At 49.3% G+C, this 15,671-nt stretch overlaps 1 protein-coding gene across 2 annotated transcripts in view; it reads left to right on the top strand.

Moving 5' to 3' along the window:
• The first annotated feature begins 343 nt into the window (after window positions 1-343).
• LOC149366344 (uncharacterized) overlaps window positions 344-15,671 on the top strand; it is a 435,928-nt gene continuing 420,600 nt past the window's right edge. For both annotated transcript variants that reach the window (XM_089550296.1, XM_089550271.1), the window contains exon 1: window positions 344-852. The gene's annotated coding sequence lies outside the window, so the exon portion shown is untranslated. The remainder of the gene's footprint in view (window positions 853-15,671) is intronic.

Genomic DNA, 15,671 nt, shown 5'->3' with positions numbered 1-15,671 from the left:
GAAGCTCGTCCTCCACCCACGCTCGTAACTCCGCGCCGCACAAGCCCATGCGCTCGCCTAAAGCAACCAAATCTGAAGCGCTCATATTGTTCCTAAATTAACACAACAGGCAAATAAATAAAAACCGACCTCGTCCTGTCGTAGTGGACGCCAAATTTGTGAGGACTCTGTGAGATTGCAGGTCTTATTTTAAATAAACACAAAAGTACAAACAATAAACGAGGCGGATTTTATCAAAAAGGAAACCAATTTCAATATGAGCGAGAAAAAAGGAAAGGAACAAGAGAACAACGCAACAACACACGGGAAAAACACACGGGGAAACAGAACAGGGCGCTTACGAAAAATGCAGAAAAAAGAGTCAAAGAGGAAAGTCACACTACTTGTCTTATTCGAGCAACGAGCGGAGAGGACTGGCTGGGTGTCGGGCAGTCAAGGAGTCTCTTGGCGTTCCAACGTCGATGCAACGCTACCGCAGCGTCAGCGTTCGTGGGCTCCCGGCACGGTTCCCAGGTCTTGTATCCCGGAAAAATCACGTAGGCGCCAGAAGCGGCCTGTGTGGAGCAGCTGACGGATGGACGGAGAAGAGTGGCGCCTGGGCCTGGTGGTTGAGGTCTCGACGATGGATGTCCAGGTCTGGTGGCCCGGACGTCTGCGGCTGAGGCCCAAGCCCGGAACTCGGGGAGCCAGCAGAACTCGTCCACGTCCGTCGCCCACCGCGCTCTTCTCTTCTCTGCCACGTAATCCTGTTCGACCTGTCCCGGCGTACCCCTCAGCACGCGCTCCTCGTGCTTTGTCTTCTTCTCCTCACGAACGCCGCTGGGTGGCGCTATCTCCTTACAAGCGTATAAGGTAACATAAAAATTACCGACGATTACGTTACTTCCTAATGCGAAATTTGAGCGCAGCAAATAAGCTGTTTCACTTTTTCGATAGATTGAGGCAAAGAAATCGAGCAACACATGTATGCGCTATCACAGAATTTGATTTTTTATTTTTCACACGTATTCCTTTAACAAAGACTCCACTAACAGTTGACAGTCATGAAGGAAGCTTTGTAGTCGGAGAAATAGACTGATATATGTTCGACTTGGTACACCAATGCTTGATTCTCAAAGACGAGATCTATACAAGTGCCTCGCGAGGTTGTCACAGCCGTGGGACGCGTTACGAGCGAGAGGAACGGGATGTTCTCCCGCATAAGTGTTAGGAAATTGCTGTTTGTCTTTATGTCAACATTAAAGTCCCCCACTACTAACATCGGTGTGGATCGATGGACGGTTAATGCGAGTTGCAGGAAGTGCACGACGTCTTTCGTGAGTGCGGTAGGGGCGAAGTAGGCAGCTACTACCAGCAAGACGTTGGGCAACTTTGCGGCGCACAGTTCGCCAACTTCATGTGACGTGCCAAACATTTCTACTGGTATTGCAGAGAGACCTGTGCGCAAGTAGATAGCGACTCCCGCCGCTCTGTTGTGGTCTCTGCGAGCACCACAGCAGTATAGGAAATCTATGATTTCGAGAGGCTCTTCAGGATCCATCCAGGTTTCAGCAAAGCAAAGTACAGAGGAATGGCGCAGAATGTGATCGTGGTGTACGTCCTTGGCATGTGCGGCAAGGGAGCGTACGTTAAGAATGTGGTTGTGAATGATGAATCAAGTGCTGCCAGCAATGACGCGTCCATTGGCTGTCTGCGTGTGTTACTGATGTGTGGTTAACATGTTAAGCTTCGCCTGTAAGAGTGGAACGCGACAGCGTCTTGCAACGCTGCCAGGGAGTCCACAGAACGCCATCGCCAATTCGGCTGTACGCCTTGCTGGACGGTAAATTTATTTTTTGAGGAAAGGAAATGTATCTCTCTCGCATATCTGGGTGGACACCTGCACCTCGCCGTAAGGGAAAGGGGGAAGATGGGAGTGAACGAAGACGCCGTATTAGCTAGACGCGCCTTTGTTCATTCCAAACCATTCAGCTGGCATTACGGAGTGGCTAGCGTGCTCGTATCGCACTCCGGAGACCCTGGTTCGATTCCCCAACTCGAACAATTTCGTTCTCGGTTTTATTGATTTATGCGGTCTAACTAGAAAGGTTAATTAGGCTATTTCATATTTATATTATTGTATTTCTATCCATCGTGTTCTGTCATTAACCTGTCAATTGTTGGAACTGTCTAGGATGTTCGACACAACGTATATGAAACGAGCAACGTCTTACTGAGTGGGGAAGTGCGTGGTGGTGGAGGGAACGCGGCTTCGTACTTATCTGTTTTTTTCAGCAGCGTCTCCTTCCGCGGACGCTGTTGTCGCTGCGGCGCGCGTCTTTTTTTCTTCTGACCTCTTCATTCTCCTCTATATTAATTAGGCTAATTGATTAATTAAGCAATTAACTAAACTCAGTCCAACTTAGTTGCAGCATCACTATACGATCCCTTTGATTGGTTGCATGGTTACTAGCCAAAGTACAATTGGCCCCATTTGAAATTCCCGCACTGTGACGTCACGAGCATTTCGACCAATTGAAAAGCGTGAAATTGGGGGCGGAGCTGGTTACGAGGCCGACGCCGACGCCGACGCCGACGCCGACGCGAAACCCAGGAACGGACGCCAAAGAGCTGCGCTCTAAAAAGATATGAGATTGCGGAAAGAAGCAGAAGATCAGCGGCTCGGACCCATTGTTTCGAGAGCAAGAAATCGTGGCGGCGGAAAAGACACTATACGCAAGACCTGCTCCCGCGGTTGTGCGGCTTCTTCAGTCCGATGAACGTCTGCGTTGAGCAGAGGACGCAAGGCTTTCCACGGTACATGTGGGCATCCCTTAAACCTTCCGGCAAAGGGGGGGCAGGGGCGACGAGTCCTTGCAGCACTTCCGGGTCCTCCGGTGCAAGAAGCCAGGTCAGTTGCTGCGGCACGTCATTTTCGTTACGGTAGTGAACGTGCATTGCCTCGAGATTCCGGAATCTGCTGGCCGTCCTTTCGACGACAGACTCGACGAGCTCGTCCGGCTCATGCGCGTCGGACAGGATGCACAGGTAACGAAGGATCTTCGCCTTTAAGATGTTGTCCTGGGTGAAAAAAAAAAAAAGAGTTTTTACGGTAGGCTGTGGAAATCGCGCTCCTTAGAAAGAGCACCATTGCATGCTCGCTAGTAATGGCACGCGGCACTTAACACCCCGATGCGACACGTCGGCTAAAGGCATGCCGCAGTGGAGGGCTGTGAAATGATTTATGCCACCTGCAATACTTTATCGTGCGTCGAAAGGGGAAAGCATGGGGACCTTTTTCATTCTATCCCATTCGACAAGTGGCCGTCCTGGACAAAATTTGATACCCACACCCCTGAGATCAGCAGTCGAGCGTGGATTCGACTGAATCACTTGGAGGGTGCATGCGAAGTTGTCTTGCCGCCCAAATGTTTGAGTCACCTGGAGCCGGACGCACGCGTTTTCGATCGCAATCCTGGCGCTGTATATGTCTATCGCACCATGTCTTCAACATCAGGGAGTGGAGGCTCCATTGCTCATGTAATCTGCGCCATTCGGGACCGTCGATAGATCATGAACAAATATGTTCTGTGGTGTTTAACTTCCCAAAGCGTCAGGCTATGAGGGGTGCCGTAGTGAAGGGCTCCGGAAATTTCGACCACCTGGGGTCCTTTAACGTGCACTCACATCGCACAGTACACGGGCCTCTAGAGTTTCGTCTTCATCGAAATTCCACCCCCGGAGCTCGGTTCGAGCCCGCGTTTTTCGGGTCAGCAGCAAAGCCCCGCAACCACTGAGACATCGCGGCGGCTGTCATGAACAAACAACAGAACAATGCAGGAATGTTACGGGGCTAAATAATTCTTGTAAACACCATGCAATATCATGTAAAATATAATGCGCAGATGAAAACCATGCCTAAAATAAAGTTGATCAGTGCCGTTTTGTGTGTGTCCTCGTGCGCTGAGATTCTATCATGCCTAGCAAGACGAGCAATAATCAACAATAAAGCATTAGAGCTATAATCCGTACACCGGTTGAACTATCATCATATAGAGCGAAAGGACTGGCGAAGCGCAAAGCAAAATTCATTAACATACCCAACGAATGCATGTTGCGGCTCGTCCCACCCTGACTCTTTTGTTACGTGATCGCGTCATTTTTATGTTTATATTCTTTCGCTAAAAAAAATCGCATCACTACGGAACCACCCGCCCAAACACACAGTTACCGTCTCCGTTTGGATCTGCAGGTGCGTCTTTTCTCCAGTTTTTCCTGTCCGCCTTCAAGCATGTGCAAAAACACCCGAAAACTGTTACGAAGCGCCATTTTCCGTAAGTATTAATGCTCTGCAAGCTTAATCTTCACGTAGATAGCCTTTAACATGCTGTCATAAAAATAATTTTTCCACTGGATGTGCTCCCTCTCTTTGAATGCAGCTCAAACCAGTCAACTATTCTTGGTATTTGGAATCAGATAACTGGCTTACTAAAGACCATTCGTAAGGCCACGAATTAAATTTTATAGTGTCTCTGCCGGTACTAACGTCCCTAATGGTATTCTGGTTGAATTGAGCAGGATTAGGGTTGCATTGCACGAAATGTGCCGTTTCAAAGAGTAGCCTTGCTTCCTAGAGTCTTGCAGAAACATTCTTTACATTCGGAAACACTGAATTATGATGAAGACTGCTGTATACTTAGTGCCCAGAACGTCAGGCACAGGTCGCATGACTATGAGGCCAGGCTCGAACCCCAGTGGATCCGAGTAACCACTTGCGATAAAATGGGTACAAGCGTTTCCCTGACCTGATGCCCAGTTTCTTTCAGGCGAAATGCTTTCGGAAATTTGTCTTTTTCTCCACCTCGACTAGAATGTGTACCAGTTTGTGCCATGGCGTTCTTTGGCCACAGAAGCCCTTCCGCTCGACGTCCCTCAAATATCCATCATTATCAGGCCACGCAGCTTAGATTGGTCGGCATATTTTCCGGCAGCAGTACTAGCTCAAATTGCACGGGATGCACCTTTACAGGTGACTGAATGCTTGCAGGCGCACATAGGTGAGAGCAACCAAGCATTTTTATATCCCCAGTAAACAGGTTATCGGAGCGCGCCAACTATGAAGCGTTCTACTGCTTGAAGTTTTTTAAGCTTCGAGTTCAGCACTGGGCGACGAAAGTGAGAAAAAAAGTAACCTGAACATCGTGCGGCCAGCAAACACGTTTTTACAGAGCATGCGCATATAAAATCAAAACAAGGACTAATTTTACGGGGGGCGGGGGGGGGGGGGAATTGCAGGTCGTCACTACCGCCATAGACATCGCCTTGCTGATGCATCAGGTGCGCGCTAAAAGGCAGCCCGCTCATCTAATTCACTTATTGGCTCCTTGGAAGCTATTAGTGATCAAGAACGTTGGGGCACGTGGATCTACGTGCAACACATCTACACATGTAATAAAGACACCGAGTTCTTTAAGGTTCATGCATCTACAGTGCGACTAAATAATGCTTTCCGCATTGCAGAATACCTGGAATGAGCTTGTAGTGAAGCAGAGACCCGTGTACGAGAGGACGAGCGTACGCAGAGACGTATTGAATTGCAGGAACCACCCTATCTGGGTGTAGGCTTTACACGGATTGGGAGAGTCGTCAACAATGCGCAGCTCAGCCATCTGGCTGCCTGTGAGGAAATTTAGGTACGTCGACGGTGCGTTGTAGATCGTCAGGCGGCCGTGCAAAGTGTTCACACTCAAACTTTCAAACGGAACGGGCTTCAAGTCGATCCTAGACAAACAACGGTCGCAAGCTCTACTGGGGCCGTCGTAGCCGGAACGAATGTCCAGGTCATAGATAGTTGTGCACCTCGCCAGTCGCTCGAGTGCACATTCAGGGCGCAGGGCGCAGGGGGGAAGTGAGAGCGCCCGGAGACTACACGGGGAATCTTCCAGCAGTATTGTAAAGTCGACGTCATAGGCGAAGTGGAAAGAGTTAACGTTCAGCTCAGTGAGGTTCTTGAATAGAAAGAACAGGTCGCTAAGGGCGTCCCAGTTGAAGTAGCCTGATACGGCCGCATGTGGATATCCGCCACGGGCTCGCGGCGACAGCAGGACGAGGCAGAGGGAGTGCACAGCGCCCCAGTTGTTTAGCACGCCGGTCTGGTGAATCTGTTCGTCGAGGTCGCGCTCCTCGACGGCGACCACGGTCAGGGGCTCGGGCAGTGCCGGTTGGTTGGACGTCGCCAAGTCGCGGAGACGCTTGCAGTTCCACCGTTGTCCCTCGCGCCGTTGCAGCACGTTGGCGCACGCGATCGCAATGTGTCCGAAGTCGAACGCCTCCGGCAGTTCGAGGGGATGTGGCGACGGCAGCTCAGAAGTGAACGCGAACGTCTCCATGTTGGGCCGATTGACCAAGATCCTGGCGCACCGCAGGACGGCGCTGTCGAAGGGACCGCGCACCAAGTGCACGTGAAGATCGGTCACGTTCGGGCAGTACTCGAGGAACAAATCGAGAAGGTCGAAGTTGGCGTCGCCGGCGATCTCGACATAAAGGTGGAGGATGCTGTAGGACACGGTTTTCCGGAATTCACTCCCGGTCGGCTTGCCAATTTCCTCGATCTGTGTGCGCGTGTAGTCGTCCTCGCCAACCATCGAGAGCTCCACGCGGGTCAGGTGGCTTAAAGGCACCAGGATGAGACGTATGATGTTACGCGCCTCCACAGAGGAGGCGAGGCATTTGAGGGTTTGTAGGTTCTGGGCGCGGATGGCCAAGCTGCACAGCTCATCTCCACCCACGATGCGGTTGTTCGTGAGTTCCAGTTCCACGAGCGTCGCCGCATGGGCGTCGAGGTGCCTTGCCAGCGCCAATGCGGGAGCGTTGGCGGCAAGTAGGAAGCTCCGTTCAGGTTCCATACTGAAGTAGGAGGAAACAGCGTCAAACTCACAGCACTGAAATTCCCGTGGTCTAGCACGTTGCTGAGGACGAGCTTCGTGTGTTGCTGGAAGGACGGTAAGACGCGTTTTAAGGTGGCGGTTCCACTGCCGCCATCTTGCGAGTAGTTCATATTCTGCCACCAGGCTAGGACACTGATCCATCACTGAGATAGTGTCTACCCGTCTTGCCCCCAGCGACCCGAGACTGGTTTTGGTTGAGATGTTGAGATAGGTGTCCGGTCCTTTCTTGATCCGTGCACCCGTGCTGCGTGAAGGCTTTTCTTTTGTTGCTGCGCCTGCCTTCAGAGGATTACAAACGAACCATGGCAAGCCCGGCTGCTAGTCCCTGTCGTGCGTGGGGGGAGGCTTTGGCTGGGGTGGTTCCGCATGCTTCTTTCTCTGCCTGTCCCTCGCCAAAGCCAAAGAGAGTGGGGCTGCCTTTATTCGGTCTATGGTTCCGGAAGGGTGAAGGGAAAAAGTTGGAGAGCCGGGGCAAAGAGGGTACCGTCTTTGTGCAAACGGCGTCAGAGGTGGGGTGATCCTTGTTCGGGATAAGGATGCCAGCACGGGAACAGAGGACCGTTTCCTTCTCTCTTGTTCAGCCTTGGCTAAATAGCCGCAGAAAGCTGTACCGTCGATGTTACTATCTGGAGGGCCTCCTTTGAGGGAATGTGCCGTTTCGTTCTTGAGTTTTACCCGACTACAGACTTTCCTGTTTTCAATGTCGTGACATATATTAGTGGGAGCAAAGAAAACGAAAAAAAATAATGCTGCCCAGCCCGCATCGCAAAAGGCACAACGTCGACACAGTGGAAACTTGGGAGAGTTAGTGATAATTGTCGACATAATTGCACAGAGCAAATTAGTAAGTAAGCGAAAAGAGGAAGCGGACGCCAAAAATAACGAAGGTGTGAAATAAAGAAAATTAATTATGTTTATGTCCCATGTATAGATTTCTAGCGTTTTTGTTTTGTTTTTTCAATGAACCTTATAGTTGAAATCGGTTCCTTTCTTGTGTCCTTCCTTCTGCCTGCCCTCGTCTTTAGCGCGTGCAATCATGTCGTCACTGTTGATGCATAGTAATATTAGTAGTAGTCGGAACACTCTTGGTCTAGAGTGTAACCTGCTAACTATAGCGCTGAAAAAAAAAATATTTTTTTATCAAATGATATTGCATCTATGATAAGAAAACTATAACAAAGACAGCTATACAATTTAGTCAACGCTCAGCGTATGCCTGTCCAACCTTATAAACTATGGTTGGTAAAGAAAAAGGCAGAGAGAAGTGGGCAATTGTCAATTTCTGTTTACCCTTGAGATGAATCGACATTGCGCAAGAGACGTGAAATTGCTATTGAGAGGATTAGCACCGCAGGGTGTCGGAATGTGTTTACCTCAGAAGCAAATATTCGTCGTACATGCGGCGGCACCTTGCAACCAATTCCGATCAACTTCGACGGAATTTTGCCAAGGCTCACAAAAATGCAGTATACAGATGCATACCATTCACGAGGCGGACTCGAGACTTTTTTATAGACATTGTACGAAGCAGAACGGGGGGGGGGGGGGGGGGGGGAGAGGTGTGCAGGAATGCTGCCAAAAAAAAGGGTTCGGCTACAAAGCGATAGTTCTGTAGGCACTTAGGGCGACCCCCTCCCCTCTCTCGTTTGGACCCTCAACTGCGTGCTCTTATTCATTTTAGACGTACGTCTTTCTTGTATCCAGTTTGCATTATTAGGTTGATTGTTCCCTCCAGAATTTTCCATCGCGTGCTGAAATGTATATCTTTCTTGCCTTGCGTCGATTTGCCTCTATTTGGTTGGATCAAAGATTGAAAAAGTGCGCCCGCGTATGTGTGTGTGTATGCGTGCGTGTCCACGCGCGCGTAGCTGGAAACTGTAGGAACAGCTGCTATTTTCACACCGTCTATTGTCAGGAAACTATAGCCTCGTTTACATGAACCCGACTTCGGCGGGTCGAGCCAGGAGATCGAGTTGAGCAAGGTCAGCCCAACTTGACTGCATGTTTACATGAACTCGATTTTAGCGAGTCGCGACCGGTTCAACAGCAGCGGCACCAAGCGTCGAACGGCGCAGCGGGAAAGGGCAGTGGCAGCCGGGAAGATTGCGGCATGCACGGCTGCCTCGCAGGCGCTACGGCGCAAGCGAATAACAGGTTCGCATTTATCACCCCTCCTTCCACTAACCCGACTCAGACCGGTTCACGTGCTATCTGCTGTTGGGGTCGAGTGAGTCAACCCACCCCCTGCAGCGGAGTTGACTGGACTCGCTCCCTCGACTCACGGACCCGACTCGTTTACATGAACCCAGTAACCGGTTTTCAGCTCAAATCCTCCACTCAACCCGTCATGTAAACACCGCTTATAACGTGCTTGTAATCATTTTCCGAGAATTCCTTTTCCTGCGGCGCTAGTCTACCCCGCCTGCAGGAGGGGCGCGCAGCAAGGGGAGGGGGCGGTCCTTTGTGCCAGTTCCGGAAGAGGGGACCTCACAGCACTATAGTCGGTTACAACTAAAGAACGAAGCGGCACATGCAACTCAGAGGGAGCCCTCCAGCCAGTCACGCCGATTTCTGTGGCTGTGCATGCAGCCAAGCCTGCGAAAGAGAAGGAAGGAGACGGCATTTTGTCCCCGTGTAGCCGAGAGTGGATGTCCTTTGTTCGGGATAAGGCTAAAAGAATAATAACGCAAAAAGAAAGGAAAATATTTTGCTGCCCCGGCATCCGCCATCGTCTCTAGGAGCACCTGAGCTGGAGTAGGGGAAAAGACAGGGAGAAAGGCGAAGGTACTAGTAGGTGTGGTGCCCCCGTTTATTGTCTCAGCTGCTCTGGCCACTAAAGGTGGAGGGGGGGGGGGGAGAGGGCTGGGCTGCTCACCTTTCGCATAGATCCGCGCGAGAGCGTCTTTTTCGCAAAAGCGCTGAATGTTACAGGTGGGGTCATATTCGCAACAGACGGTCGTGGCAGCTTCAGTCTCCACTGCTGTCGCGGCGCACCTGTGGAGACCGAACAGAAAACTGTTCGGTCGACGCACTTGGCTGGGCGGTCTCCTTTGATGCGCATGTGCTGCTTCGTTCTTGAGTTGTACCCGACTTATATACCACATGGATTCATTTCAGCGGTGGAACGTGGCGCCCTCTGAACCACGGCATTCGTTTGAAAGAAGTGCGAGTCTAGTTCAGGAAAACTGCACCTGCTCCATGGTTAGTGCTGAAATAGTGCAGCTGGAAGCAGATGATGGTTTGCGGGTTGTGATAAACGGCGGAGACTCAAGTAACTTTCACTCGTCGACAAGCTAGAACGCTGCTCGAGTTCTCCAAAGAAACGGATCGAGGCTGGTTCATGGCAACATGTTATTGTGATGTGCGGTTTGCACATTTCTTCATGAGATACGAGAGGTTGGCTGCCGCTGATGTAGGCTGTAAACAGCTGGCTGCAATTCATTGGCATCGCAAAGGCTAGCGACGACCAGGCCTGCACTCGACCATCCGTTTTGGAAGCAGACAGTGCCAAACTGCGCTCAAAGTGCCGGAACTAGCGGTACACACCCGCCGCACCGCCGCTGCCGCAGAACTTTGCCGAACTGGTGCATTGAGTGCAGGCGAATCGAGCGCTCTCCAACTTCCCCTCCACAGCGCTAGCCGGAACAACGAACAACCGGCAGCACGAAGCGAAAGCCTGTCTCTTCCCTTTCCTGTCGCTTTAGCAATGCCAAAGCTGTCCTCGAAAAATAATACGACGCCCAGAATGCGTTTCGTAGCGTCAGGTGAAAAAAATTGGCAGTGGCTTAGCTCTGCTATGCCTGGATATACGTAGCGTAAAGTGATCCGGTGTTTCGGCCGCACGTTTCGCCTTGGCTGCTCGACGGCGAACTGCCAGGCGACAACCTCGGGATCGGAAGAATTGACATTTTCCAGTCTTCTGCGCCGTTTGGCAGCGGCTCGACTCTCTTTAGCTTACCAGAGCTTACATGTTGAGCGCGACCGTCATTTCTCCGCGCACCCTCCTCGCGCATGCGCAGTAGCGCGCGGCGCAACTGTCGTAAACACGAGGTCACGCGTCGGAGAGGAGCGCACGCCGGCGGCGCTGGCAGCGAGGAGCTCGCACCGGCGGACCTGCGCCTCTCGTGACGTCACGCGGTTCTCGCGCATGCGCATAACAGGCGGCGCACACTCGCGCAAAACTCGGCTCTGACCCGCGTAGTGTGGCTTTACTAGCTTTACGCTACAAAACAATCCAGCAAAGCAATATGGCGAAAATCTGCTTCGAAGTTCGACACACACTACATAGGGCAAAATCGAGGGAAACGTGCAAACATCGTAGAGATATCGTTTCCTCTCGTGGACACCTCCTGAGTGTAAATGTTTAGCAGCGCCACACTCGTTATTTTTTTGAACTGTGATTATTTAGTACACGTGCATGTGTGTAGATGGCGCTACTTACTACATTTATCTACAGAATAGTAGGAAACTGTAGGCAAAGTTGATGGAGAATCTTAATGAGAATTGCCAACACAGTAAACAAAAAAATAATAAATAAAGAAAAGCTGAGCATGGTGGCAATTGCCACCACCCCGTTTCAAAGGGGGCGCTCCTATCCATCCATCCATCCATCCATCCATCCATCTACATTTATCGCATGTCGCTGCGTTATTGCTATTACTGTTTGTATTCTGTGGACTTTGTTGTTCGAAATTGTTAGAAGTTGATTAAAAGAATGACAGACCGACATTTTAAGAGTATATTTGCCAGAAAAAAAGAAGCCGCGGAACGTTTCAAGAGCTTGTGCGCTTCATAAGGAGAACAAAAAAGGTAGCTAAAATCAACTAGATATTGCGCATTCCCTAAAAGCCGTAGAGTAAAAGCGATGCTTAGCCGCGTAGAGCGAAGTGTTAAGTTTCTTCACGCAAAATTTCAGAACTGCCACGTGCTGGTTACCTGAACAGTATTGCATTCCGTTTTTAACTATTTCGAAAAAACGCTTACTTTGATCAGGAATAACTTTTAAACTAAACAAGGCAGACGAATGAAATTTTCAGAATGGAAGTGAGATTAGACGATCTCAAACTGTACGAAAAGGCGCCGCAGTGCAATGCATATCCCAAAAGTTATTGCAGATTACATTGTTCTGTTTTCTATGCTTTTCAAACATGCGTGGCTAATAAACTAATCTATACACGTACTTCTAAATGCTTAAATATGTTGATTAGCATCCGATCTCAAAGTATCTCGAAAGATATTTCTCTAGGTGCAAGAGGTTTTTCACAATTTTGCATTTCCTGAGACAAGTTGAGCTCAACTGCCAGTTTACACCTTTGCGTTTTCTTTTACAGTTGAAACAAATTTGCAGCTACCGTTAAACAAAATGCATCCTTTGAAAGCAGAGAAAAGTAGCTTTTAGGAGATATCTGAACCATATTTATGAAGCGAACGAGCGAGGTACAGTCGACGTACAAATATCACCAAAAATGGTTCCCGCTCACCGTCAGAGTGGGACCGCCACCTTAAGTGCTGAAAGAAATGGGCTGCCGTTGTAAACTCTCAAGGAATCGGCATTTGATGGCTACCGCAGTGGAACACACACGCGACACTCGATAGTGATCACTTTCTGCTGTGGTCTGAGTCTCGCACTTGATAAAGTGCTGCGCTTTTCACTGCTGCAAAATAACAGATCTAAATGAGATTGGCATTATCAGCTAAGAGCTCAATGGCAACGCACCACTTACGACAGAAAGATAAGTTTTCAGGATAAAAAGTTTTCAGGATAAAATTTCGGTATTTGTAGTTCCGTTTGGGATCTGATAACAACGCCCTTCAATCACCGATTTGCTGACGCTGTGAAGACATGCCAGCCACCTGGTGGTCATCCCTGCATCACACCTGCTGCGATATCTTGCTATCATATACTTCCCCTTTGCATGAATCGAAGCTTGAAAGTGGCGACCGTCACGTGGTTTCAAACTCAAAGCACATAACGGCCTACGATAAACTGCAGCCTAAAACAGACCGCTACAATCACGCAGGACCTCGTCTTGCAAGAGGTTACGCTAACGTGCATGTTCGTTTTGTGGCGACAGCGTGGAGTGGCTTCCTTAAATGGGCGTCCGCAAAGAACCATGTTTCCAATGTTGCAGCGCCTCCGCACTCGCCTCTTTGAGCAAGCATGCGTGGACGCACTCTCAATGAGCGAGGCTGAGTTTTTGCGCAAATGGTCGACATACTTCATCGTCCTGTGCGGCGGTCGAGTGTCGGCCTCATTACTGCCCTACTGACGTGCCCAGTGCAGCGGCACTGCGCATGTGCTTGAATGATCAGACCTTTGAGTTCAACCGTTTTGTTTTGTATTTTTGTTGCTTTCGAAAAAAATAAACTTCTTTCAACGCTAACGTGCAAAGAAGTTCCAAGCAGTGGTAGTGCAGAATTATTGGCGCTACTACGTTTTAGTCCCAGAAAGTTCCACTGCTCTCCCCAAGATCTACACCGGCCTCGAACACTTCTCCGGAGTCACGATTCTAGCAAGGTGAAGAATTCCTATACGGAACTCCCTATAGCCGGTGCCCCATTTAGTTTAGCGTGAGGTACACTGGCCGAGGTTGAGTAGTTTCGCGTGGCTTCTGGAGGGCCGTACTGCGCATGCGCGAGGAGCAAGCGACGTCACGACGAATATCTGGCGTGCCTCGCCGCGCGCTCTCGCCTTCCTTTCCTTAAAGGTGCCCTGCGACGTAGATAAAGCATGGGGTCTTTATTCTTTGTATGCAGAGTAAGGGACATTGTAAGTCTTGAACGCGCAATGAGATCACCGAAATCATAGGGCTTCCAGCTTCGAATAACTTCATGATCGAAATTGAAGTTTTCAACAAAGGTTTCACAAAAGTCGCGTAGGTAGGAGCGAAAAAAAAATATGGTTGGTCCTGGAAATAAGGTGCGTATTACAGAAACGTCCTTTTTTTAATTGTTAATGAAAGCGCGCGAAATAAAATTACAAAACGAAACATGTTATTGCGCTCTTGTTCGTCCGTATAGTAGCGCTGTCAAACGCGTTTTGAATGAAAGAATGTTGACCGCTCATCACGTCGATATGAGCGGCTGGCGCCACTATCATCGCATTCTTGAATGTGCTTTTGCGCATTCTTCCTGAACATGGAAAGCCCGGACAGTCACCTGCGATAATTGATGGGAGGTCACCGCCGGAGCTTTTGTATAGCAATGACAGCGACAAAACAAAAAGAAATGGAAAGCAGTGAAGCTGTGTAGTTCATAGTAGCCAGCACTTTTTCATTTTTATCATTGTGTTGCCCGTCAAATTTAGCGGTGACCTCTTACTTGGATACGGTCAGCGCTCAGGTTTCGTTCGTTCTAAACAGCGGTTGCGAGCGCTGCAATCTGATAGCACATGAGCGCAGTCATGAGGTTTGTTTATTTTTTGTATTTCGCCTGGTTTCTGAAAACACCGAAAAAAAGTACCACGCAGGAGGAAAGTAGCCTTGAAAAGGCAGGGTAATTTTTGCGTACCCCCTCTACAATAGCTTAACGAAACGTACTTGGCCGAAAAGTGATTTTAAAGATGTTTATAATTCATCCTGATCAAATACAAATTAAACGGATTATAAAACCACTCCGAAGAGCGTAACATGAAAGCGAACAATGTGTCTTTGATATCACCAAGCTCCAGTTTCCTGCACTATTTTAAAATATGCTGCTCAGTTTAATACGAAAGCCCTTGTATCATTGTCAGGTTCCCGAACGAGTGCCAGCTGTCTTTTGGTCGCGCCTTTGGTAATGCAATGTAGATAAGATTGTGTTTTTTTAGCCCCTATAATGTCTGTTACAAGAACATAGAATAAAAAAATGCTGTCTACATTTTCAGAGATTCTCCAAAACCGCCTCAGCCACCTGTACCGTCATGTCGCTAAAAAGAGCGCACCAGTACTATACCAGCAAATAAACCATATTTTTCCTAAGCAGCACTTCTAATTCAGTGTGCGCCAACAATCATTTTCAGTCCATGAAGAGTACGGCCCATATTCCCATTAATTTTTGCAAAACAGGCTTTTGCGCTCGAAGCCTCCTGCACTCTGCCATCGAATAAAGATGTGCCGAGATTGGCTACCAAATTTATCGGGTAACACTGTAGTCACGTTGAATTGCTTCTACAACATACTCGATAAGTGTGCGTGATTTGCGCGCATTAGTTCCGAATGTCTCCGACGCGTTTACATGTAGCGCAGTACGAAACGACGCGGATTCTGTACAGTTCGCCGACAGCTCAGCGCAGTTACTGCCATCGCCGTCACCGAACCATTCACTTCATAAGAGAGATGAACGCACTAAGGAGTCTGAATTGCACGGCGGCCTTCTGTATTCCTCTTTTCTGGCTGTAAACAAAGCCGCGTGACAATATTACAATATCAGTGATTTACATGTGAGCTCATCGCCATCCTGTATGATATTGAGGCACCGTCTGCACAAAGAGTCCAGGTAACCGCCTTTTTCACAAGGCCGCTCTGCGCAAGCGCGCCTCTTCACCTCAACCTCCACTGGTTGAAAATAAAACCGCCAGCTCCTACCGCGCATGCGCAGCTCACGTTAGTGACAAGTGCATGCGACAGATGGCGGCAGCTGTCAAGCACACACTTCCCACTGCGCAGACTAAGGGGACCTCCCGCCACTGAAGAGTTCCTTTAATGTGTAGCTTTACATCTTTCTGCAAGAGTTTATGGGCGAGGATTATTGACGGCTCGACATAAG

This window comes from Amblyomma mixtum, chromosome 1 (genome assembly GCF_055824585.1).
Source record: "Amblyomma mixtum isolate Tamu chromosome 1, ASM5582458v1, whole genome shotgun sequence".
NCBI classification, from domain to species: Eukaryota; Metazoa; Arthropoda; class Arachnida; order Ixodida; family Ixodidae; genus Amblyomma; species Amblyomma mixtum.
Note: the sequence above shows the minus strand (reverse complement) of the source record. Positions and strands in the feature narration are given on the sequence as shown.